A 25,405-nucleotide genomic window follows, 5' to 3' on the forward strand; every position below is an offset into this window, starting at 1 on the left:
CAGCATACGATGACACGACTGAGGGGGGCAAAAACCCAAAACAAAAAACATAACAAAAACCGACCAAGGAAACTAGACAAAAACAAGACTAGACAAACATACACGTACAAATAGTGACAAAAACACAACAAACAGAAGTAGTAACAATACTAAGGAGAATATGTGCGTATGAACCCAAAGACAGACCAAAAAATAAATATATAAATAAATACAAAAAAAATAAAATAATAATAATTATAATAACAAAACTGTTTCGCGCCTTTTATTGTTAGATATTTTTTATTTCATTTTTTTTGTCCACTGTTCCAAGAAAATAAGATTTTCCCATTTTTGGGCAACTCTAAAACTCTCACCCCCAGCTATTATGGTTTCCAACATGTAATATTGTTTAACATATCTCTTGAATGTGAATATGATAGTGGGTGGTAGCTAGAGGGGTGTGTCCTTATTGGGTTTTAGTACAAGAGTGATGACTGCAGTATTCATGTGAGTGGGAATAGTGGAGGAGGTTTTGATTAGTCTGAGAAAAAGTGGTGCAAAGAGAACCCAAAAATCTTTGTAGAACTGTGCTGGTAGTCCATCTGGTCCTGGTGATTTATTGTTTGGAATGCTATGTGAGGCTTTGGTGAGTTCTTCGGGAGAGATAAGTTGGTCCAGATGGTTTGCTTGGTCTGTTGTTAATGAGGGGAGGTCAAGTTTATTTAGAAAGCTGTCAATTTCTGATTGGGAGGGTTTAATACCGGCTGAGTACAAACTACTATAGAATTGTTGGAAGATATTGTCGAGTTTTTGCGGGTCCTGACTGAGTAGCATTGCCTGAGGAGTCGAGAATAGGTGGGATAAGTGATTTGTGTTTTTTGTGTTTCTTTTTTTTTTTTTTTTAACATTAAAAAATTCTAGTTTAATGGTATAGAAAGAACATTTACATTCCGTTGTTCACACTAGCCACCCTGGCTACTCACTATGTAGTTTCGCTATCCACTTTGAAAATACAGAATACCAAATTACAACAGTTAGCATGCTAGCAAGCGTTTATCAGTGCTTACTGTGCTGTTGTTGGCTTTTAAAAAAAAATACATTTGTTTATTGAAGGAAATTGGTGGTATACAGCGTAAAATGGGAAGCATTAATGGTACAATCTCCATGTTTTTTAGTTTACAGCAATAACATCATCCAACGATACCCTGAACAAGTATGATGAATGTACAAATACAATTAAAAATTAAATAAATAAATACAGAATAAAACAACAATAATACACAAATAATGTATAAACAAATAATAATACAAAATAATAAATATACATGCAAACTAGGGGTGGGGGGGGAAAAAATCGATTATTCGATTTTAATCGATTCTCTCTAAAACGATTCTCTCTCGATTCAGAAAAGTTCATAATCGATTTTGTAATAAAAAATAAAAAAAACTTCTTTTTTTTTTTTTTTTTTTTTTTTTTTTTTTACACATCCATTTTATGTTGAAATGCAAGCTGCATCGATTATTGGATTGTTCATAGAAAGTCAAAATTGTGACAAGGAAAAGCTTTTTCTTCAATAAAAAATAGAGAAGGTTATTCATCTGATGATTTTCTTTAATTAGTGTAGCAAAGACTCTGAGTAGCAAACTCGAATGTGTTAAAAGTCGAAATGGATTGATAATCGTTTTATCGGTTTAGAATTGATAATCGTTTTTTTTACACATCCATTTTATGTTGAAATACAATTAACGATTGATTATCGATTATCAATTAGAAACCGATAAAACGATTATCGATGAATTTCGACTATGGAATCATTTGAGTTTGCAACTCAGAGTCTAAAATCACTTCCTACTTTGTGTTCGATAATTAAAGAAAATCAACAGATGAATTACCTTCTCTATTTGCTTTATTAGAGAAAAAGCTATTAATGGTCACAATTTTGACTTTCTATGAGCAATGCAATAGTCGATGCAGCTTACACTTCAACATAAAATGGATGTGTTAAAAAAAATTAAAAATAAAGTTTTTTTTTTATTACAAAATTGATTTAAAATCAATAATCGATAATCGATTTTAAATCGAATCGTTGACCTATGAATCGATTTCGAATCGAATCGTGAGGTGCCAAGAGATTCCCACCCCTAATGCAAACCCCCACAGTAATAAGAGTATTACAAAGAAAAACACGCACATATATCTTAGGCCCTATGTATCCCGAATGTGAATAGGCGATTGAGAGCATTATTACAAGCACCGCACGCTCTCGTGTGAAAGGCTGGTGTACACCAACTGGATCATGTCTCCAATTCCTTCAAGTTTTCAAAATAATCAATAATAGGCTGCCATCTCCAGTAGAAATTCTTCATGGACCCTCTAAGAGTAAATTGAATTTTTTCTAGTTTGAGAAAAAGCATGACATCCTCTAGCCAACGAGCACTTGATGGTGGAGTGGTGGATTTCCACATAAGGAGAATTCTATGGCGGGCAAGCAGTGAAGTGAATGCAATAACATCTGAATGGGCTTTAGTGACTGTATCTGTAGGAACACCAAATATTGCAATTAAAGGATTTGGATCAATGGTAATGCTAAGAGCCTCAGATAACATTTTGAATTCTCCGGACCAATATGATTTAAGAGAAGGGTAGGACCAAAACGTGTGGGTTAGATTTGTAGGAGAAAAAGAGCACCTGCTACAGCTAGCATCAGCCCCCTGATACATGCTCTGTGTAGCACTTTAAACTGAATGAGTGCAAGGCAAGCACAGGATGATGATGAGTTAACTCTTTCCAGTGCATAGTCCCAATAATCTCCCACCTCCATTTCTAACTCCTCCTCCCAACCAGCCCGAATCTTGGCCAAGTTGTGGTCTTCCAAAGAGAGCAATTTTTGATATAAAACTGAAATAATTCCTTTTTCTGGTTTTAAAAGAGTGATGTCTTCCCAGAGTCCCTGCTCAGGCAAGGAGGGAAAGGAGGGGAAATTAGCCTTAAGAAAATGCCGAATTTGGATCTATTGAAAAAACAGTTGTCTTGTGAGGTCATGCAATCTCTGTAGATTCTCATAGCTATCCAGTGTTTTAGAACTATAAAGGTCTTTAAAACAGTAAATACCCTTCCTCCACCATTCCATAAATGATAGATCCATTATAGAGGGATGAAAAATATGTTTTTTGTGAATAGGGCAGAGGGTTGAGGCAGTTGTGAATTTGTAATGAGAGCGAAATTGGTTCCAAATTTTTAGAGAGTACTACAGGATGAGAGGTGAAGCTGGGAGATCTTATAGGTAATGATGAGTAAATTAAGGCCATAAGGCTAGATTGTTTGCATGACTGTTCCTCTAGAACACACCAGCTTATATGGGGAGAGTGTAGCCAACAGTCTATTTTTTGAATATTTGTAGCCCAGTAGTAGTGGATAAAACTGGGAAAAGCAAGTCCGCCAACACAACGCTGCCTTTGTAGAAGGGTCTTCTTAACTCTGGGTGCTTGGTTGCCCTATATAAATTAGTTTACAGATTGACTAATTGTTTTAAAAAATGATTTAGTAAGAAAAAGAGAAAAACATTGAAATACATATAGAAACTTTGGGAGCACAATCATCTTCACTACATTTATACGACCCGTCAAAGTAAGTGGTAGAGCAGACCATCTTGTAAAATTATCCTTCATTTGGTTAACTAATGTTGTTAAATTAGATGCATGGAGAGAAGTGAAAGATTTGGTAACATTAATTCCTAAATATTTGAACCCATCTACAGAAAGGCGAAAAGGAAAGGACGGTTCTAAGCTGGAAGGAGCTGGAGAGTTGAGTTTAAAACACTCACCTTTCTGCAGATTGAGCTTTTATCCAGAGAACATTCCAAACTCCTCCAGGATAGACACAATAGAGGATGCAACAGTAGTTGGGTGACTAACATAAATCAACAAGTCATCAGCATACAGTGAGACCCTGTGCTCAGTTTCCCCTCTAAATATGCCTTGAAATGCTGATGTGCTTCGTAGAGCTATGGCAAGTGGTTCGATTGCAATGGCAAATAAAAGTGGGGAAAGTGGGCAGCCCTGTCTTCTGCCCCTTTTTAAAGGGAAAAAAGATGACCGCAAGCCATTGGTTTGTACGCAAGCTTGGGGATTCTTATATAAAAGCTTAATCCATTTAATGAAGGTGGCGCCAAAACCAAATCTTTCCAAAGCAGCAAATAAATACGGCCATTCCCGGTCGAATGCTTCCTCAGCATCCAGAGATATTACTGTTTCGGTCACAACGACTGTATTTTTTGTATATGCTATATCAATCAGGCGGCGGATGTTTGCAAATGAGTGTCGACCTTTAATAAACCCTGTTTGATCTTCGGATATAATTTCAGGCCAAGCTGGTCCCTAAACTTTTTAAAGAACTCAACACAATATCCGTCGACGCCTCCAATTTTAATATTCTGCATGGCCATAATGGCTTCAATGATCTCCCCTATCTCAAACTTTCACTCAAGTGAAGAAACAACTGTTTGATCAAGGGAAGGGGCCTCTATATTATTAAAAAAGGCTGTCATGGGTGTTATGTTTGTGGGGAAGTCTGAAGAATAAAGTGAGATGAAATGGGAAGTAAATATATAATTTATGAGTTTTGGGTCTGAAACTAAATTACCTTGCTCATCTTTAACCTGGGGGATAAGACGAGAAGCGGCCTGCCGCTTTAATTGGTGAGCAAGTAAACGACTACATTTATCCCCATATTCATAGGTAGGGATGAGAACCTTTACGATTTTAACGATTCCGGTTCCTTATCGATTCCTGCTTATCAATTCGATTCCTTATCGATTCTCTTATCGATTCTTATTGGGTAAGGGGTGAAAAAAGAGCACAAACGGGTTTTTTACATTAATGTTATTTTATATAAATTTCTAGAATGCTGCACACACCATAAACAGAATGTTTACATAAATAACCAAAAACTTTTATTAAAAAACAGACATTCTTGCCACTAAATATAAAACAACAATATTTAAATGCATATGTGGTGAGAGTGTCAACTCTAAAGCTATAGCCTACATTGACATTGCAGAGCACTGTTGATTGCTATTTCACTCATTCACTAATACACTCATACTGTATAGATGAGTGTATGAGTGAATGAGTGAAATAGCAAACAACCCCTATACAACCCTTCCTCTGCTACCTACTGATCTTTCTTTTCCAGAGAGCAGATACTTCAGGAAATGTCTCATAATTGTTGGAACATTAAGGTTTAGTTTAAGTTAGTCCAATCTAAACCCCTCCCTCATTGCACTCGAGATAAACTAAATCTGGCAATAAAATGGCACTAACAAAATCATTGAATTTTCTGATCTGATATGAAGCCCTTGTTATTGAGTAAAGGACTGTATGTTTTCTTGTAGGTTGCTTGGTTGTATGGCTAATCGCGAACTATTATGCTTAACGCTTAGCAATGTAGAACCCACTACAAACACAATAACGTACTGAAACATACTTACTTGTATCATGCACACAATGCCTCACATACGTATTTGAACAAAGATGATTCGCAAACTAGGCACTCAGTATATTTAAAACTTAACTATTGCTGCCACTGAATTGAAAGAGAAACTTATCCATATCTAGGGAGCTGCACGCATTGCTAGGCAACGCCATTATTAACGGAGTCTTTTGCGCTTCATTCCTGACTTACCAAGGTAAACTCCGCAAAATGTTTTATCATAACGGTGTTACTCGTGTGTTATCAGCAAACTTTCTAGAACCAACAGAGGGGAGGCAAGCACTGCCTCTGCCTCAAGCCAACGGCTGAAAATAGAAGATTTTACAGCTAAGCTAGCCTACGTTATGACAATGTCCAACATCGCCCATTCTGTTAAGCAATTAAATGCTAAGTTTAGTTATGGTTAACACGACAACGCAAACGTTTGCTGATAACACACGAGTAACACAGTTATGATAAAACATTTTGAGGAGTTTACCTTGGTAAGTTAGGGATGAAGCGCCGACGTTAGTTGAGCTGCTGCAGGCATCAAAAACATGACAATCTTGTAATTTAATACCATGTTGTGTGCTCAAGTGCGTATTCATAGTAGATGTACCTCCTCCCTTTGACGAAATACATGTTTTACAGACGTTACAAGTGACCATGTTTGCATTTGTTCGAGTGAAATAAAGCTTCTGTCTAGTCGCCATTTCTGCTGCGGTCTGATTTTTTAAAGGAAGAGTTCGCGCATGCGCAAACGGCACGGAGGTCCGTTTACAGACCCGGTTATGAATTTGGCTAACGATTCCAAAGATTTGGCTCATTAGGAACCGGTTCTAAACAAGAACCGGGTTTCGGTTCCCATCCCTATTCATAGGAGGTCCCACGGGTTTTTAGAAGAAGTTGCTTTGCGTGTTTCGTGGTAAGAATGTTCAGTTTGGCTTGCAATTCTATCCGTTTCTTATCGTCGGCTTCCTGATGAAGCCTGCTATGTGCATTTATACCTTTTTTCAGGAAAGCCAAAAAACTGATTTAATAGAGAGTCAATGGAGGCAATCTAAGGCAATGGAGAAATTTGACTTTTACCATCAATATTGTATTTCATTTAGAGATGTGTGCTGGATTTAATCAAAAAATGCAACTTTTATCAAAATGTTGCATTTTGGGACAGAGTTAGGGGAGATAGCAGGTTTTTATTCTGTATATATACATATATTTTGTGGATATAGCAGGGTTTTAAAGGGCTTGTAAAATGCCAGATCTCATCATAACTTCAGTATGACCCAATCAGATCACTTTTTATAACTCTTTATAACATGACAGGCTTCATTGCGACAACTTGGGTCAAAGGTGTAACCAACATTTAACCAAATTGGGATATAGCAGTTTTCATCACAGCATATATCAGAAGAAAGGATTAAGCATTTTTCTTTATTGTGTCGTTGCTACCCCACAAAATTAAGATTGACATTGCAGGTTTTATCAGGATATGCCCCATCCGATTTTGGTCCACTCTGATGTTTAATCTCATTTTGGCCAAAATGGTGGATAGCAGGTTTCATCAGGAAGCCGACGTTATGTAACTCAGCACTAGGGGATTCTGAATAGAGCTGGTAAAGATTATGAATAGAGTCAGTTAAGTTTAAGACTTCTTTACAGTGTTCCCTTTTGGTATATGCCACATGTGAAATAATAACCCCCCTGAGGAAAACTTTGAGCGATTCCCACAGTAGTGAATATAAAGTGTCCTCCTTTTTATTTTTGCTGATATATACATCTATGTTGATTGCCAGACGACGACAAAAGTCTTCATCTGACAGTACAAGGGGATCTAGTTTCCATAATGGACGTTGCCTTGTATTCAGAGCAAAAGAAATGTCTAGAACAACAGGGGCGTGATCAGAGATAATGATAGTTGAGTAGTCAACAGATTTAATCAAAGGAATAAATGAGTTGTCGATGAAAAAATAGTCTATACGAGAAAAAGAACGGTAAACTGGGGAGAAGAAAGAAAAGCGCTTTAAAGTAGGATTGAGAAGCCGCCATGGATCAATACAGCCAGTCTGCTCCATAAATGTTGTGAATGCTTAGCAATGCCTGAGGGTGCTGATTTTTTTGTACATGACCTGTCTAAAGTAGGATTGATGGCACAATTTAAGTCACCTCCCAAAATCAGTTTTTGGGTGTCCAAGTTTGGAAGCAAGGACAGAAGCTTATTTACAAACTCTGTGTCATCCCAATTAGGAGCGTAAACATTAACTAGTAGAACATTGGTCTGGTAAAGACTGATTATAACAAAACGACCATAGGGGTCGGTGATGACCTCTGTTGGTGTAAACTGTACCTTCTTATTGATGAGAATAGCAACGCCTTTTGAGCTACCATTATGTCTGGAGTGAAACACTTGGCTTATCCAAGCTTTACGCAAACAAATTTGATCTTTCAACCGTAAATGTGTCTCCTGTAAAAATGAAATATCAGCATTGAAAGATTTGAGGTGAGAAAGTACTCTGGGTCATTTGACTGGTCCATTCAGCCCATTAACATTCCACGAAACAAAGCGTACTACTGAATTACTGTTCAATCTATTAGAAGAAGTAACCATATCAATGTGTTTTGGCAAAAGGGATTGTACAGTGTGTTAAAGAAACTTGAGGGGGCGGTAAGATCATAGTATGAGTAGACATGTGCTCTCCAAAGCCTTACATAAAGCTGAAGTAAATTTGACTGTGATAAAGGCGTGTGTTCTGGGCTAACCCACAAGAAAAATTAAAAAATGGGTGGTGGAAAAGAAAACAAATTCAAAGAATAATCACAATAGCAACATGATTAACAACAATAACACTTTCCTAGATTCTCCTGTATTAATGAACTTGAGGAGCATCGCAGGCATAACCAAACTAAAGACCTTCCGATTGACAGTTCCTAAGAAACAATGTATTTATCTAAACTTATATAAAACAAAATTACAAGTGCCACTGGTGTGGCTCCCAAAGTCATGCATCAAAACAGAACCCCATACAGTAAATGGCTTTAAACTAACTGAGAGAAGAAAATAAAAAAGGCCTTGGCCATATTTAAAGAGACAAGACAGTCCGACTTAATTTCCAAAGTGTGATCAAATCAACTGACAGAATGAAATAACATACCTCAAGACTCAGTGGATGCAGGTGCATCAGAGCCAACAGAGCCCCAGTGCTCTCGGTAGAATGCCATCGCCTTACCAGGTGAATCAAAATGCAATTCTTTTGAGTTAAACAACACTCGGATCAGGGCAGGGTACACCATTCTGAACTTTACCCTCTTTGTGTAAAGCAGAGCCTTCACCTCTTTAAAAAGCTGCCTGCTTACGTCCCAGTTCGGCACTGACATCCTCATGAAGAAACTGTTGCCACGAAATTCCATTTCCCGCTGACGTCTCTGAACGATGATCCGCTGCTTTTCTTGGAAATTGTGGAATGCAACGATAAAGACTCTCGGGCGTTAATTACCGTTTGTGTCTGGCTTGGCTGGACCTAGTCTGTGTGTACGAGCGAGAAGGAGAGGGGTTGAGAAAAAAAGGTTAGGGTTTAGATTTTTTGGGGGGGTTTTAACCCTAAGCCTAGAAAAAAATAAGTTTTTAATTGTTTTTCTGCCTGCCTGCCTCTCTGTCTGTCTGTCTGTCTGCGTGCCTGCCCTAATCCTAACCCTAACCCTAAGTAAAATGAAATCAAAGGTAAGACAGATTTTTGAAATTAGCGGTAGGTATGTGGTGCATCAGGATGAAGATAAACAAATCATTCCAGCGGTTACCACCAACTCGCAGTCTCTAGCAAGGTTTGGAGTGGAATTCTAAAATAACTTCCAATTGGCCCAAGAAGAATTAGGGGAATTAAAAGAGTTTAAAATCATCTCAGCCTATAGAAGAAATAAAAACCTTAAAGACAGACTGGTACACTCTAACCTAAAAAAACCGCATAAGACAACCCTAGATAAAGATAATTACAAACCGAATAAATACATTGGCAACAAATATTCCGGTTTAGAGGTTCCGCTCAAAGAAAATTAGATTTGAAGAGGAACAATGCTGTGTATAAAATTAGGTGTGAACGATGTCAGAAAATATATAAAGGTGAAACTGGGAACTCTATCGAAAGCAGACTAAAACAACATTTATACAATATCAAAAGGGAAAATAAGTTAACGGTGTTGTATAGACATTTTATACTTCACGGGGTAAATAGTGTTATTATTGAAAGTCTAGAGAGCAAGATTGATTGGACCGGACCTGAGAGCAGTGATGGAAGAAGTACTGACGTTTAGTACTTAAGTAAAAGTACAAGTACCCAGGAAAATGAAAGTAAAAGTAAAAGTAAAAGTACTACATCAACAATCCTATTTAAGTAAAAAGTAAAAAGTACTCACTTTAAAATTTACTTTAAAAGTAAAAGTAAAAGTACTCACGCAATGGGTTGTCTCTCAATGTCTAGGCTGTGCCATTTTGATAAAGAAATAGCGACTGGTAATAAATGCCTCTACGTCACTACTATTAATAATTATAAGCAACAACATTTGTTAATTGGAAAGGTTGGTGTACTAATTGGGCCTATTGTCTGTAATACTGTTCACACTCTATCTTACAATTCTGCGGATGACAATTTATCTACCATGGATTATTTGCAAAGTTAATACCATTATGCCAAACCAATAAAGACAATTTTATATTTTTGAATCTTTTATTTAATTGTAAACGTGTAAAAAATGGAAATATGAAACATGAAGAACAAATGGAGTTGTTAAACTGGTCAATGCAGAGTTTTATGCTCTATTGATTGCAGAAAAGGGAAAAAAACATATTGAGTAACCCAAGACTAGGCATTAAGTTTGCATGCCAGGCAATAACCAGTCAATAACAAAGGCAAATATTCACGTTAGCTTGACATTGCTAAACTACCAGCTTTATCTTACCACTACGTTAAATAAATAATCAAGGTACAATCGTGTTATTTTGATGCTATTGCTGTATGTCAATATGTATTTTGCTAGATAACGGTATAAAAACATGTCAGTAACCGCATACGATATGCAAAAGTCATAGACATTAACTTAGCATAGCAAGAACTCTGCATAACTCGACCTGTTTCTCCGAATTTGAAGGCGAATTTTGAAGTCTAGCAACTCCTTTTTTGAGGTAGACAGGAAACGCACTGAAACCTCCACGAGTTATTCTTGGGGCCTCTGAACTTGAACATGTCCTCAGATGAGGCTGACTCATTGCTGAAAAGTTGTTTTAGTCAGGCTGTTTGACGAATGTTTAAGAAAACAGGCAAGGCTACCGTAGTGCTGCTGCGGAATACACACTCTGCTGTCATTGGAGCTGATAGAGCCACCTGATTGCTTGAAACGTCCTAAAGCAAGGCAATCCATATTTTTGTAAAGGCAACAGTTTGGCGAAACTGTGTTCATAAAATGTAACGAATAACGACACATATTGTAGAAATGTAGCGGAGTAAAAGTATAGATAATAGCTGCAAAATGTAACGAAGTAAAAGTAAAAAGTATGCACTATTATTTTTACTTAAGTAAAGTACAGATACGTAAAAATTCGTTACATTCCACCACTGCCTGAGAGGCAAAAGGCGGAAAGAAAGTGGATTCGATGGTTACGTACCATAGATCCCTTAGGTTTAAACGAAAAATATTACTTTCACGTAAGAGGGGTTTTGGAGTACATTGGACAGATCTCCTGGTAAAAACATATTTATTCACTGGAAAGTTTATTCAGTTAAAGTGGAGTTTGCCATATGGTGTTAAGTATTTTTACCTCGTAGCACTTTCTAGAGGCACTTTTACAAATGTTATACCTATATGAAAAGGTTTTGAATGTTTAAAAATGTTTTATCATGTCTTTTCTCCTCTTTTTTATCCTAAGGGATATCACAATTATTGTAAGAATGTCATTTTGACCTGTGCCAGTGCCTATCCCACACAGTAATGTGTGGGGATTTTCCCCTACCCTAACCCTAGAAAAAAAAAATGTTTTTAATTAGTGTGCTTGCCCGAAGGATACATTTTCTTTATTCCGCCCGTTTTTCTTGCATCGAATCAGGCCTCGCTCGTTCGAGGTACAGACGCCGTTCAAACACCGAAACGTCCGGCCCGATCCGGTGCAACCTGCTATATCTTTTCGTGGCGGTTCTCCTTGCCACTCCTTTTTTATTCCTCTTTTTCCATCACCTTTTTTCTCCATAGACTTGCATGGCAGAACTTTGAGGCATTATGACATTATAATAGGCTCATTAAACTGGCTTGCACCTGTGCTTCACTGAGCTTCACTGACACCTGCCCCAAATCCAAGGAACCTCTTGTCTCTGTCCCTCTCCATTCAACTGTATAAAGCGGGATTCACACTAGACGCAGCTTTCAGCGCCTTTTGAGCTCTTCAGAATTCATGGATATCATGTTATGTCACTGTCTTTTAAGCACCGCTATATTTGTGTCTGATGCAAACACATTACGGTCATAACCTACGGTCACAACTCAAAGAAAGTTCAAAACGCTAGGGGATGTGTTGTGCTGTTAAATGTGACAACCTAGATATACAATTACGAAAGATTTAGGGAATGACTGACCTGTTAAGTGAAATGCAGCACGTTGATACACTCGTAGTAATGGCTGTGTATTATCAAAGCTATATAGCTACTGCTACTACCTTGAGCAAGCTACAGTGCTAGCCAGTAATAGCTAGCGAGTTGTTTACGTTCACAACCCACAGACAGTTCAAAAGGCCCGGGATATGTTTTGCTGTTGAATGCGACAACAGTCACCAAAGAAAACCTAGATATACAATTGATACAATTGTGAATAGTTGCTGTGTCTTAGCACTCTACTGACAAAGCTAAAGTGATAAAAGCTAGCAAGCTAGTATTTAGCCTTCACCCAGGGCTTGGCTTCAACTCGTTGGCCAATATTACTCTTGCCTGCTCAGAAGAGTTTCTGTACGCTTGAAATCTCCGGTTTATGGGGATGGATTATGTACAACATAAATGTCAATGTCGGGAAAAGAAAGTTGGGGCAGATCCTTTGCAAAAACACAGTTACATTTCGTGAGCTGACAAGACACTTTATTTCTGTTCGAGATACACAAGGTGGCTTGTGCGGAGGCGGTGGCAGAAGACCGTACATGTAAGTATCAGCGGTAATTAAAAACTGTACTGATATTAAATGTACTACTAACATGCCATTCTCAGATTAATGCAAGTGACATGACATTGTGGAGTTAACGATACCGACAGTTTGCATACCTAGCTAGGTAACATTAGATACCATTGGATCTTATCAATTATGCTAAACTAGCTGGATTAACAATGGATATCCTCAGTTTAAATAACGGGTTAACGGGTGTCCCTCTAGAAATAATTGTAGCTATCTATCATCTTTGTTTGTTTTGTTTTTGTCGTGGTAATTTCACGTGTCAGATGAGGAAGAAAAGTATTAGCAGTCTGAGTATTGTAACCAAATCTAGACTCATTGATTAACGCGACCTTTGGAGGAATAATTACACCCCATAATGTCACTTGGAGCCTATTTTAAAACTTCTCCAAGCTAAATATAACACACTAGACCCTTTCACAATAAACAAGCAAACAAACAAACAAAAATAGAACAACAAAGATACCCTCATATGTCTAATCGTCAGTGGAGCCAAAATATAATGGTTGCGCTTGGTTGCTTGCTAAAATATATTGGTTGAAAACAAAAAGGTGTATTCAGTGTCACTGTAAATGGTTGCACTGGAAGGCTGGCAGATTCATTCTACAAGCTGCATTCAACGTTGTACTGAACGCAGAAAACACAGTACTATACATATTTTGTTCTCAGATATCAGTCTCTGAGGCCCCTCAACAACATATGCGCACTCGGCCACTGCAGTTGCTTGTACTTGATGGCTGCAACAGAGCAAGCACACTCTCAGTGGCGTAGCGTGGGGTGTGCGGGGTGTGCGGACCGCACAGGGCGGCCAATTGAATGGGGGCGGCCAATACTATAATTTGATGACTTTCTTTAGATATTTTAGTTTGTAATTTTTTGAAACTTGTTGTTTTCCCAATTGGCCGAATTAAGAATATAGTGTTGTTTGTTTTGAAGTGGCGCGGTCTCCCTAGCGTCCACTTTGCAATGTATTAGTTCGATAGTTTAAAAAAATCTCACGCGACCTGCGCGTGTGGTGGAACGTCTTTGTGTTTAGTGCCAAATTTTACTTTAGGACTGCATTCTGCAACATTGTCAAGCAGGGTATCCTAAGCTTATGAAGAACATTATAAACATAGATGTTTCTTCTGGTTGTTTTCGTATTTCATATCAGCATTCTTTACGCACAAATAGGTAAGGTTATACATGCGCTGAACTCTTCGTACAAAAAAATGTGTGTCATGAATATCAACTCGTTCATACAAAGTTGCATAAGCACCCTGAGGGTTGTACCTTTTTCCATTATAATTTGATCAGTTAAATAGAGGAGACTATAACATCAGCTAGACAACTAGCTATCATTTTATGTAAATGGCACTCTTCCATTTAAATCGTTTAATGTTAGATCCTTAGTTATCCTTAGCTAGCATAACTAGGTGACCACAGCAACTAGCTCAAAGTGGATACGTTTGTCCTCACCGCCTTCTTTACAATGCATTTAACATATGAATAGCCCAAAGTGCTAATTCAAACTCTATATATCTGTAAAGAAGATTGGAGGTTTATGGGGATGTAGTTTTTTTTTTTAACGCTAGGACACGCTGGTTAGTACTTGGATGGGAGACCGCCTGGCCGGGAATGGCCCACCTCCCCCCCAAGTCCCTATCGCTGATCCTGGGATCATGATCTAAACTCCCTGGAGATCTCGCGATAGTTGACCGTGGTACAGGAGTTAGAGCAATCGGTTAGTAATCAGTAGGGTGCCAGTTCGATTCCCTGTGGAAGCATCCTTGAGCAAGACACTGAAACCCTAATTGCTCTTGATGTGCAGTGTGCCATTAGTGTAAATATAAAAATGTGTATACATAATATAATATAATTGTTCTGATTTATTTCACCCTCACTGTATAACAGTCATACACATACTTATGTATTCCTGCTCTTCTAGCGTCCGCTAAATGTCTATATGTAAATGTAAATTTGAACAAGATGCAGAGTGTTCGGGTCCTGAGGCACGTGGAAATGCCAGCTACCTTTCAGGCAGCCCCCCTTGGTCAGAACTTGGAACCTCTGACTATCTTTGTCCAGGTTCTTTTTAATTAAGTATCATGTGTATGTGTGTGTGGTGTGTGCATGTGTCTGTGTGAGAGAGAGAATCTGATGTGAAGACGTGCTGTTTGGTTTGTGTGTTTGTGTGTGTTTATCTGAGAGTGTGTGTGTGTGTGTGTGTGTGTGTGTGTGTGTCTGTGTCTGTGTCTGAGAGCGAGTGTGTATGTGTGTGTGTGTGTGTGTGTGTGTGTGTGTGTCCGTGTCTGAGAGCGAGTGTGTCTGTGTCCGTGTCTGAGAGCGAGTGTGTGTGTGTGTGTGTGTGTGTGTCTGTCTGAGAGCAAGAGTGTCTTTCTTTGTCTGACAGCGAAAGTGTCTGTGTCCGTGTCTGAGAGTGAGAGTGAGAGTGAGAGTGAGAGTGAGAGTGAGAGTGAGAGTGAGAGTGAGAGTGAGAGTGAGAGTGAGAGTGAGAGTGAGAGTGAGAGTGTGTGTCTGTGTCTGTGTCTGTGTCTGTGTCTGTGTCTGTGTCTGTGTCTGTGTCTGAGAACGAGTGTGTGTGTGTGTCTGTGTGTGTCTGTCTGAGAGCAAGAGTGTCTGTGTCTGTGTCTGACAGCGAGAGTGTCTGTGTCCATGTCTGAGAGTGTGTGTGTGTGTGTGTGTCTATCTGAGAGCGAGAGTGTCTGTGTCTGTGTCTGAGAGCGAGTGTGAGTGTCTGTGTGTGACACTTGTGAGTTGACATGGACAGTTAAGTCAGGGTTGTTAGTCTGAGTCTGTTCTAGGCTCCTTGGCAAGGAAGCACTAGTAGTTACTTGCATATTATCAGTCATATTCATCATTCATCTATAGCCTCACGTTGGGCGCCATTTTTTATGTAACGGTTTGACTAGGACTAGGCGACAAATCAACCATTACACAGGAATCAATTAGTAACAATACACAACATTCAGTGTAGGCTTAACTGACCCTTTTTTGTTTAGGACTGAGATGAACTATTGACTGAACTAGTGACTTGCAGGATTCAGCAGAACACAGACTCGAGGTTTCATTGCAGTATTATATTCACAAACACAATAATCACATAATATCATTCATATTCACAACACAGTTTTGGTTGATGCAACGGTCTGTAATGAGGGAGAAAGCATATGAGGGGAATTGATATGTCCAGGGCTGGGTGCAAAAGTTCAGAGTTCAGAGATTTAGTAGTCCATGTCTTTGTCTCTGTATGGAAACTATCCATAGCATTCTGAAGCACCCACAATCATCAAAATGAAGCCCACAGCACATACAAACAGGTGGTCACAAAATAAACAAAATAAAGCCCATGGCCCATACAACATGCTCTCACCATGTAATGCAATAAAGCCCATGGCCCATACAACATGCTCTCACCATGTACTGCAATAAAGCCCATGGCCCATACAACATGCTCTCACCATGTAATGCAATAAAGCCTCCGGCTCATACAAAACAAAATAACGTCAATGTAACATAACATTTCATGAAGACACAACACCATAAAGCCCACGTCTCATACAAACATTTCAATATAAGGTCGGGCAATAAAGACACGCTAGGATCACCAACAAAGAAGGCAGAGGTTACCCAACAACACCACGTTTATTAATTCAGTAAAAGGGAAAATATCAGTCCAGAGTCAAGTCCAACTATTAGATACTTCGCCGCTCGGCGTAACAAAAGTATTAGCACCGGGACCGGGTTTCGTGTACTAGTTCAGAAAACTCTCAGAGATGGGTTACAGTTGGCCACTCGGCGAAACATTCAGGGATTTGCGCCGAGGCACGGAAATGCTTGCTCACAGCGGAGGCCACCGCAGTGCAGAGTGAATACCGTACTCGCGTTCTCTGTAGAGGTGTCTTCTTAGAGGTGTTTTGGGTCATACGTTTCCATGAATTGGTCGTTGATATAGGCTACTCGCTTCTCTCTCTGGTCGTGGCAATCGTGTCTCTACCCTGAATTTGCGGAAGCAGCCGGTATTTTAAAAGATAACCGCGTGTGGTCAATTGGCTGCAGGGGAGTGTCATTGGGGGAATGGGCGTGTGTGCAAGATTTGGTACGTCTCCTATCCAGGAGCGTTACAGTATGTGTGTGTGTCTGTCTGAGAGCGAGAGTGTCTGTGTCTGTCTGAGAGCGAGAGTGTCTGTGTGTGTGTGTGTCTGTCTGTGTGTGTGTGTGTGTGTGTGTCTGTGTGTGTGTCTGTGTGTGTGTGTGTGTCTGTGTGTGTGTGTGTGTGTGCATGTCAGTGTGTGACAGTGTGTAACAGTGTGTGTTTACCTACCAAATGTACAGACAAACTGGGCTGTCCATATCTCCCCTCCTTTCTTTGCCTCTGCCTCTGCCGTTTCAGGATTCAGCCATGTGGGGTCTACATGTTTCAAGAAACCCTATACAGCATGGAAACAGAGATAGAACGTTTTCAGTTGAACTTCTCCCTATCCAAATTCACATTTAATGGCAAGAGGATCCATTCACAGTCAAATCCGCATGTGTAAACTGTAACGGTATGACACTTTTTAATTAATGCCACGTGTCACAAAGGTTCAAACAAAACAACATTAGATGAAACACCTACAATAGTTTCTTTGAACCTGTATAATTTGAGACCATCAGTGAACAGGATAACACAGATAACGTGGGTTCGTTTCTCAAACAAATTCAATCATAAGTAATACAACCATACAAGTCCAGTAAATACAACCATACAAGTCCAGTAGCCTACCATCGGAGACAGAGGCAGAGGGTGGAGCTGGCGTGTGTGCGAATGTGTGTGCGGCGATCCAGTATGTACGTGTGTGTGCGGGGCTCTGGAAGCCAGGTCGGGAAGTCAGTGTGGAGGGGTTGTACACAATAAACGTTCAAGAAATAATTGTAGTCTTTGTTCCACACAAAAATAACAGCTTCACCAGCAAGACGCGGTTCCAGGCAAATGAAAAATAAAGTGTACAACGAATCGCAATTCACAAGAGTCCAAGCATTCACAAACACTCCAAATACAATTAATGCAACCAAAACAATACCTCACTAGCAAGACGCTGTTCCAGGTAAACGAAAAATACAGTGTGTAGCTCCCTTCACAAGAGGGATACAATAACAGACGTTAATAACAAAACAGGCTCATACGAGAAGCTACGTTTAACACCACTCGTACAAGCAAACACCCTAATATCAGAAGTTTATATCATACGAGAGGCTACTCTAAACACCCCTCGTATAAGCAAACACTCTATTATCAGAAGTTTCTATCTAAACAGGCCCATACGAGAGGCTACTCTAAACACCACTCGTACAAGCAAACACCCTAATATCCGCCGTACGGCTAGGACTATGCGGCTGTTGCACCGGGGCTAAAAGTCAGTGTACAGTACAGTGCGGTTGGCTCACAGCGGACGCTCCAAACCCACTATAAGGAACAGAGAACCCGTGGCCTACTTTGTCGTTGTCCGTCACGGAGATGCAGAGTATTCCTCTTTCTTTTTTTTCTCTCTCGAGCTCTCCCGCAAAACCCCTATTTCAAAACTCATCAGGAGCTGTGCTGATTGAGCAACAAAAGGGGTGTGTCCTCCACTTCAAGCCTGACGGCTATCGCGGCTAATCAAAGGTGCCGTCGCTCACGTACCAGGGCGTGTTCCTAATTTGAGAGTTGCGCTTGTGCGTCTCCTGGGCAGGAGCGTCACAAAACAATGGCGTTTGGGCCGGTTTTCAGATAATCATTCAACACAGCAAAACTGACACCTAGCTGGCTCCATGCAACCCAGCAGTATTTCTGACAAGGACATTAAACTTGATAACTACGTATCATTCAGGAAAGATAGAGGATCTAGAGGTGGAGGACTATTAACTTATGTTGCATCAAATTTGACTGCTGATCTTGCTCTTCCTGTGGAGAGCCCCCAGTATTTTGAAGGACTTTTCATTAACATTACTTTTCATGAAAATAAACGTCTAATTATTGGAAATATTTACAAGCCACCATCTGCGCCAGCAGAAACCACTGATTGTATTTTGTCTACTATTAATTCATTAAACCACTGTACTGAAAAAATTATACTTGGTGATTTTAACTCCAACTGGTTAGACCGCTCTTCGCAAAAGGTTCGCACTCTTTTTAATAGTATCAATTTAACTCAGATAATTTCGGAACCCACTCGAGTTGGGCCCAGCTCTTCATCTCTGTTGACTGGATTCTAGTTTCCCACCCGGGCAGAATAGCTCAATCGGGTGTGCTACCTGACTCCTTTAGCGACCACTCAATGGTATTTTGTGTCTGGAAAATGAAAATGGTACATCCGCCTCCCAAGCTGATTAAGGTTAGGCATATTAATAAAATTAACCCTGAACACTTCATTTAAGACATCTTAAATGTGAACTGGGGAAGATTTCAACTAATTCCAACTGTTGAGGAAGCCTGGCACTTCTTTTATTCCGAGTTCTAGCAGGTAATTAACAAACATGCACCATTAATTTTAAAGAAGGTCAGAGGTCAAAATCTACCCTGGATTAATGGAAAACTTATTTCTTTACTTAAACAAAGAGATAAGGCCTGGGTAAAATTTCGTAAAACTAGAGATTCTGCACACTGGAACATATACAAGGAGCTAAGGAATAGATGCAAAACTGAAACAAGGAATGCTAAGGCAAGTTACTTTAAGGATAACCTAGCAACAGATTTTAATAATTTTGGAAAAAATGTAATAATCTTACAAACAAATCCTCAAAATCCTCCATAACCCATATCAGTTTAAATGACCAAATGGTAAGTGAACCTGTATTAGTTGCTGAGGCGTTCAGTAATCACTTTGCTACAATAGGACAAACTATGTCAGGTAACTCCCATTATGGGTCAAGGGCAGGAACAGTTCCTTTTGCTTTAATTCAGTCTCCCCATGTGATGTCCAGAGAGTCATTGATGGGTTAAGATCTGGATGTAGTGCAGGCCCAGACGGCCTGGATATAAGACTCTTTAAACTGGCCTCTCATGTTCTATCATTCCCTTTAGCTGATCTATTCAATTTATCTTTATCAACATGCGAAATACCTTCCTCATGGAAAAGCGCTAGAGTAATTCCTCTTCATAAGGGTGGCAGTAACTCAGATATGAACAATTACAGACCAATTTCAATAATTAATAGTATAACAAAAATATTTAAAAAGCTAATATTTAATCAATTGTCCACATATCTTACAGACCACAACATATTATCACAACATCAATCAGGCTTCCGACCCGGTTACTCAACCACAACTGCTCTCTTAAAATTGACTAATGATATAATGTCAGCTGCGGACAGCAACATGCCTAGAGGGGCTATATTTATTGACCTCTCTAAGGCGTTTGACTTGGTTGACCACCTCCTTTTATTAGATAAATTACATGCTATTGGCCTGTCCCGTTATTTTTCAATTATTTTCTTCATAATAGAACTCAAAGTGTCTCCTTTCAGGGTGGCGAATCTAAATATAAATTAATTGATAAGGGTGTTCCGCAAGGCTCTTCATTGGGCCCACTGTGGTTTTCTATTTTCATCAATGATTTGCCTCAAATGTGCTCTGATAGTCAAATTCATTTATATGCTGACGACACTGTATTGTACTATCCCGCTGTTAATATTTCTCATATTCAACATATTCTCCAAGCTGACTTCAAAAAAGTTCAACAGTGGTTTCTATCAAATAAGCTTCTTCTGAATAAGGACAAATCATATAGTATGCTGTTTTGTACTCGAACCAGCTCTCAGCCATTCATTAATTGGTCAGTTACTCTTCTTGATGGAACATCACTAGAAAGAGTGGAGGAGTTTAAATACTTAGGTGTCTGGCTGGACTCTCAGTTCTCCTTTAAGCCTCATATTAATGCAATGTCCAAGAAAGTAACTGGTTGATTAAAATCTCTTTATCGTTCAGTGGATTGCTTTTCACAGGAAGTCCGCAAAAGAATTGTAACGCAGTTAATTCTTCCAATATTTGACTATGCAGATGTTGTTTATAGCAACATTCCTGAAACACATCTTCGTCCTCTCAATGTACTATACAACAGTCTCTGTAGATTTGTACTTTGGTGTCCTTATAGGACACATCACTGTGCAATGTATGAAACTTTGAACTGGCCGGCACCCAAGACCAGAAGAGAGTTCCACTGGTCAATTCTTATTTTTAAATGTATTCATTTTCAGTCCCCTCCTTAACTGAACGAGATATTAACCCCTTTAAGCTCACACTACAGCCTACGGAACATTGATTATTTGTTTTTAGTTACACCCAGAATTTGTAAAGAAATTGGTCGCCGTGCATTTAAATTTAAAGTACCATCAGTCTGGAACAGTCTTCCCTCATCACTTAGGTCCATCACCTCCCTTCATATTTTTAGATCATCATTAATCACTTACTTTGAAACATCCTGCTCTTGCTTCTGAACGGCCTTAGTTGTTGGGTTTTGTTTTTGTTGTTTCCAGTTTTTCAAGACTTGGTCTGTTTTTTTTTGTTTTTTTTCTTTTCTTTTGTTTTTTTTGTTGTCTTGTTGTAAATGCTGGGTGGTGGCTGGTGGGGTAGTTTGGAGAGCAATGTCGGCGAGTGAATGATTGAGTGTGTATGTGTGTGTGTCTACGGTTTGTACTCAATTTCTGTTTTTATTTTCTGTTACTGTACTATACTGCATTAGGACCCCCTCGAAAACGAGATGGCGCATCTCAAGGGGATATCCTTGTAATAAATAAATAAATAAATAAATAAAATGCACAATCGAATTACCTTTAAAAAGAGCCCAGATTTAAGAAATCTGAACTTACCAGAGCATTAAATGAATTAAATGAGAAACCAGAGCATTAAATGTATATCGCTGGATTCGCAGGTTCATATGTAAACAATGGCGTTTGAGCCGGTTTTCAGATAATCATTCAACACAGCAAAACTGACACCTAGCTGGCTCCATGCACAATCGAATTACCTTTAAAAAGAGCCCAGATTTAAGAAATTTGAACTAACATGAGAGAAACCAGAGCATTAAATGTAGGCTATATCGCTGGATTCAAATTTTCGGCGGCCATTTTTATTTAAAATTCGCCGTGCATATGTAAACTATAGCGTTTGTAGGAGCAGAATTGCCCATGAATTTGAGGAACTCTTAGTTTGTTTTTGTTTTTGCTTTTGTTGGAGCTTTTATTTTGACATGGTCTCAGGTCACCTGAGACCATGTCAAAATGGCGTCTTCCATGTGCTTCAGGGTGAGTTATACTGAGTTGACAATGGAAGTGGACAATGGAAGATGCCGGAAATGTATAGTTTTATACGCTTGAATGATATACGCTTAAATGATATACGCTTAAATGATTTACGCTTAACTGCTTTACGCTTAACTTCATTTCTTTACTGCTTTAACACATTTCTTGAACGCTTTATCTTAATTTTGGACCTTTGGACATTTGGAATTACCTTTTGTTTTCACTGGACTACCCTTGGCTGTTTATCCCCTGCTTGCCTGCCCTGCATACCTCCCTTTCCCTGTCCTCCTGCCTGCTGGTCTCCCTGCCTGCCTACCATCCTGCCTACCATCCTGCCTACCATCCTGCCTACCTGCCTACCTACCATCCTGCCTGCCATCCTGCCTACCATCCTGCCTACCCCTGGATCGACCTGCATGCCCTTTCCCTGCCATCACAAATCAAGTAAGCGCGTTACACTCCCCAGCATCTAACAGGAACTTTGAACATTTTTTGACCGTACATTAGTAAAAACTGATTTTTGGAGTGCTTACAACCAATTGGACTTGGAATTGTTTGAACTGGAATTGTTTGGTTGAAGTTTGGATGACATTGTATGGACTGTGTTTAACCTCTGCTGCAACTCCCTTTGTCTCAGCATTTTGGATGTGTTTGAATTGCAATTGTTTGGACTGTGTGCTTCATCTGTGCTGCAACTTACTGCTCTGAATTGTTGAATTTTGATGTCGTATTTGAACTCCCTTTGGGTGTATATTGTGTGTTGCTGTGTGCTTGTTCAACTGTGCTGGAAATGTCTTATACGTCTCAATCAGTGTCAGTTGTGATAGAGCCTGATTCCCAGGCTGAGGCTACTGACATAGCCATCACCATGGAAACAATATTGAGTCAGTTCATTGCAACCCGAAGGGGGAAACTGGGTGTTTGTACACGCAAACAAAATGAATTGAAAGAACTTATGATAAAGGGCAATGTTGCAGATGTGGAAAGGGGTATTCAAGATATTGTTCTTGCTCTGAATGAATTTGAGAAAGCTAATGTGTCTGTGCAGGAGCTGCTAAGTGAGGAAGAAAAGGAAATTGACCATGCTCACTGGTATGAGCCAAAAAAGAGTACCTTCATGTCATTTTTAAAGGATGTTGAAACGTGGAAAAGTAACTCAGCGGAAGACCAGCCAATTGTTACATCCTTGGACAGTGTTTCAAATGTGTCAAGAAAATCAAAGAGATCTGGACAATCTTCAAACTCTGGTGCTTCTTCAATATCATCAGAACGCATGAAAGCTGAGGCTGAAAAAGCAGCTCTTATGGAACGTGCTGCTGGACTTGAAAGGAAATACTCTCTGGAAATGCAAAAGGTGCAACTGGAAAATATAATAGAACAAAATGCTTTACAAACTGACTTAGCTGCTGCAAATGCTAAAGTTCAAGTTCTTGAGAGTTATGAGAAGCAGCTTGACAGTTCTTATATTGGATCTGTGTCTCAGTCAAAGCGACCTGAAGATGGCATGAATTCCTATTTAAAGGCACAAGGCAAACAACTAAAGGGAACTTTCTTGGATGCAGAGCCATCAATTGAATATGCAAGCATACATGTGGTTCCAAAAACTCCACTTCAGCTCCTTACAGCTCAACCAAAACAGTTTGGTTTTCATCCAGCAAAGGCAGAAAAAAACCACACCTCTGCCTGCTACAACTGCATCTACCTCTGTTCCAGCAGCAACAGTAACTGCCTCTACCCCATCCCCACCAACAGTATACGCAAATACAAATAGTGGTTTGAATGATATTGCAAAACTTATTGTTCAACAGCAAAGGTTGTCTTTACTTCCCAGCAGGGACATGCCTGTGTTTGATGGAGAGCCTTTGGACTTTAGGCCTTTCATGCAAGCATTTACACATGGAATTGAAAATAAAACCATCAGTAACCAGGACCGCTTGTATTACCTGGAGCAATACACCTCTGGCCAACCAAAGGATCTGGTCAGGAGTTGTCTACACATGGATGCTCATGAGGGATACAAAGAGGCCAAAAGACTGTTGGAATATCACTTTGGTGATGAAATAAAACTCACTAGTGCGTACTTGGATAAAGCCTTAAATTGGACCAACATTAAACCTGAGGATGGAAAGGCATTATCCAGTTTTGCACTATTTCTGAGAGGATGCTGTAATCTGTCACAGAACCTGACTGGTATGGAAGAGCTCAACCTTTCCTCTAACCTACGGCTTCTTGTTTCAAAGCTCCCCCACAAGTTAAAGGAGAGATGGAGGTCCATAGCCTTTGATATCTTGGAACACAAGAAAAGAAGAGCAACTTTCCTTGATCTGGTTAACTTCATTGAGAAGCAGGCCAGAATCATGCAAGATCCTCTTTTTGGTGATTTACAACTCTCAGTTCCAAGTAAGAAGATGTATCAGAGCAAGTCTGTTCCAGATTCCAAACCTTTCTTTAAAATGAGTAGCAAAGGCAGTAGCTTTGTAACAACTGTTGCAGACGCATCAGTCAGAACTGAGATTCTCAAGGCACAAACTGTAAATGGCAAACCAGTCACTTCAAATCTCTGTCCCATTTGTTATGGTAGACATGTCATTGATTCTTGTGAAGAGTTGCTGTCTAAGTCTCACAATGACCGAGTTGGATTGCTGAAGGCAAAGGGCATTTGCTTTGGCTGTTTGGTAAAAGGCCATATGAGTAAAGACTGTAAGAGACGAATGTAAGAATATTAAGAGTAGTCAGTTTTTAGTCTGCATAGAACATATTAAAAGAAGAGTTATATATAGGAAAAATACAGAGGCGGGGGACCTTTAGCACAGGAAGTGTAGAGGCAGTTGAGACCTTTGAAGTCTCCAGATCAAAAACTGTCATATAGCTAATCAAAGAGTGTCGAGCAGGCAATTCTTGTCAACAACTGTTTTAATGTTAGACACGTCACGGGGTCAGACCAGGGGCAAGGATGGAAACGGCCTCCGAAGCAAGTTGGAAACCACTTTCGATATGTCACTCGCACAACAGTATAAGAGGGCCGCCTAACCGCTCTCTCATCAGAAGTCATCTTCTCCGACCATACAGCTGTATCGTCGTACTTTGTTGTGCCTCAGTAAACTTTTTTACTTGATTACATTTGAACTTGTGCGCCTCTTAACTCGAACTCCAACACCGATCAGACACAACTTTTCCAACAAATTGGTGACTCCCGACGTGTCGGTTGTTGGTAGAGGTGGAGGTTGTATTCCGGTGGCGTAGGCCCTGGGGGCAATATCCTTTTGAGGAGACAGACATAACAGCTGGCTGGAAAAAGAGGTAAGGAGAAACCTTTTTAGCAGAATTCTCCGTAGATTAGATAGAACATATAGTTTGTCTGTATTCTCATAAGGACTTTGTGTTGAAAATTGTCGAAACAGTGTATAGGGGCACAACAAATTGGAAACTGCAAAAATACGTATTTGGAGCGTGTATAAAAAGATGGTTGAGGGTGACTTAGCCCAGATAATGGGAGGCTCAT

The sequence above is a fragment of the Sprattus sprattus genome, assembly GCF_963457725.1.
Source record: "Sprattus sprattus genome assembly, chromosome: 11".
Lineage (NCBI taxonomy): Eukaryota > Metazoa > Chordata > Actinopteri > Clupeiformes > Clupeidae > Sprattus > Sprattus sprattus.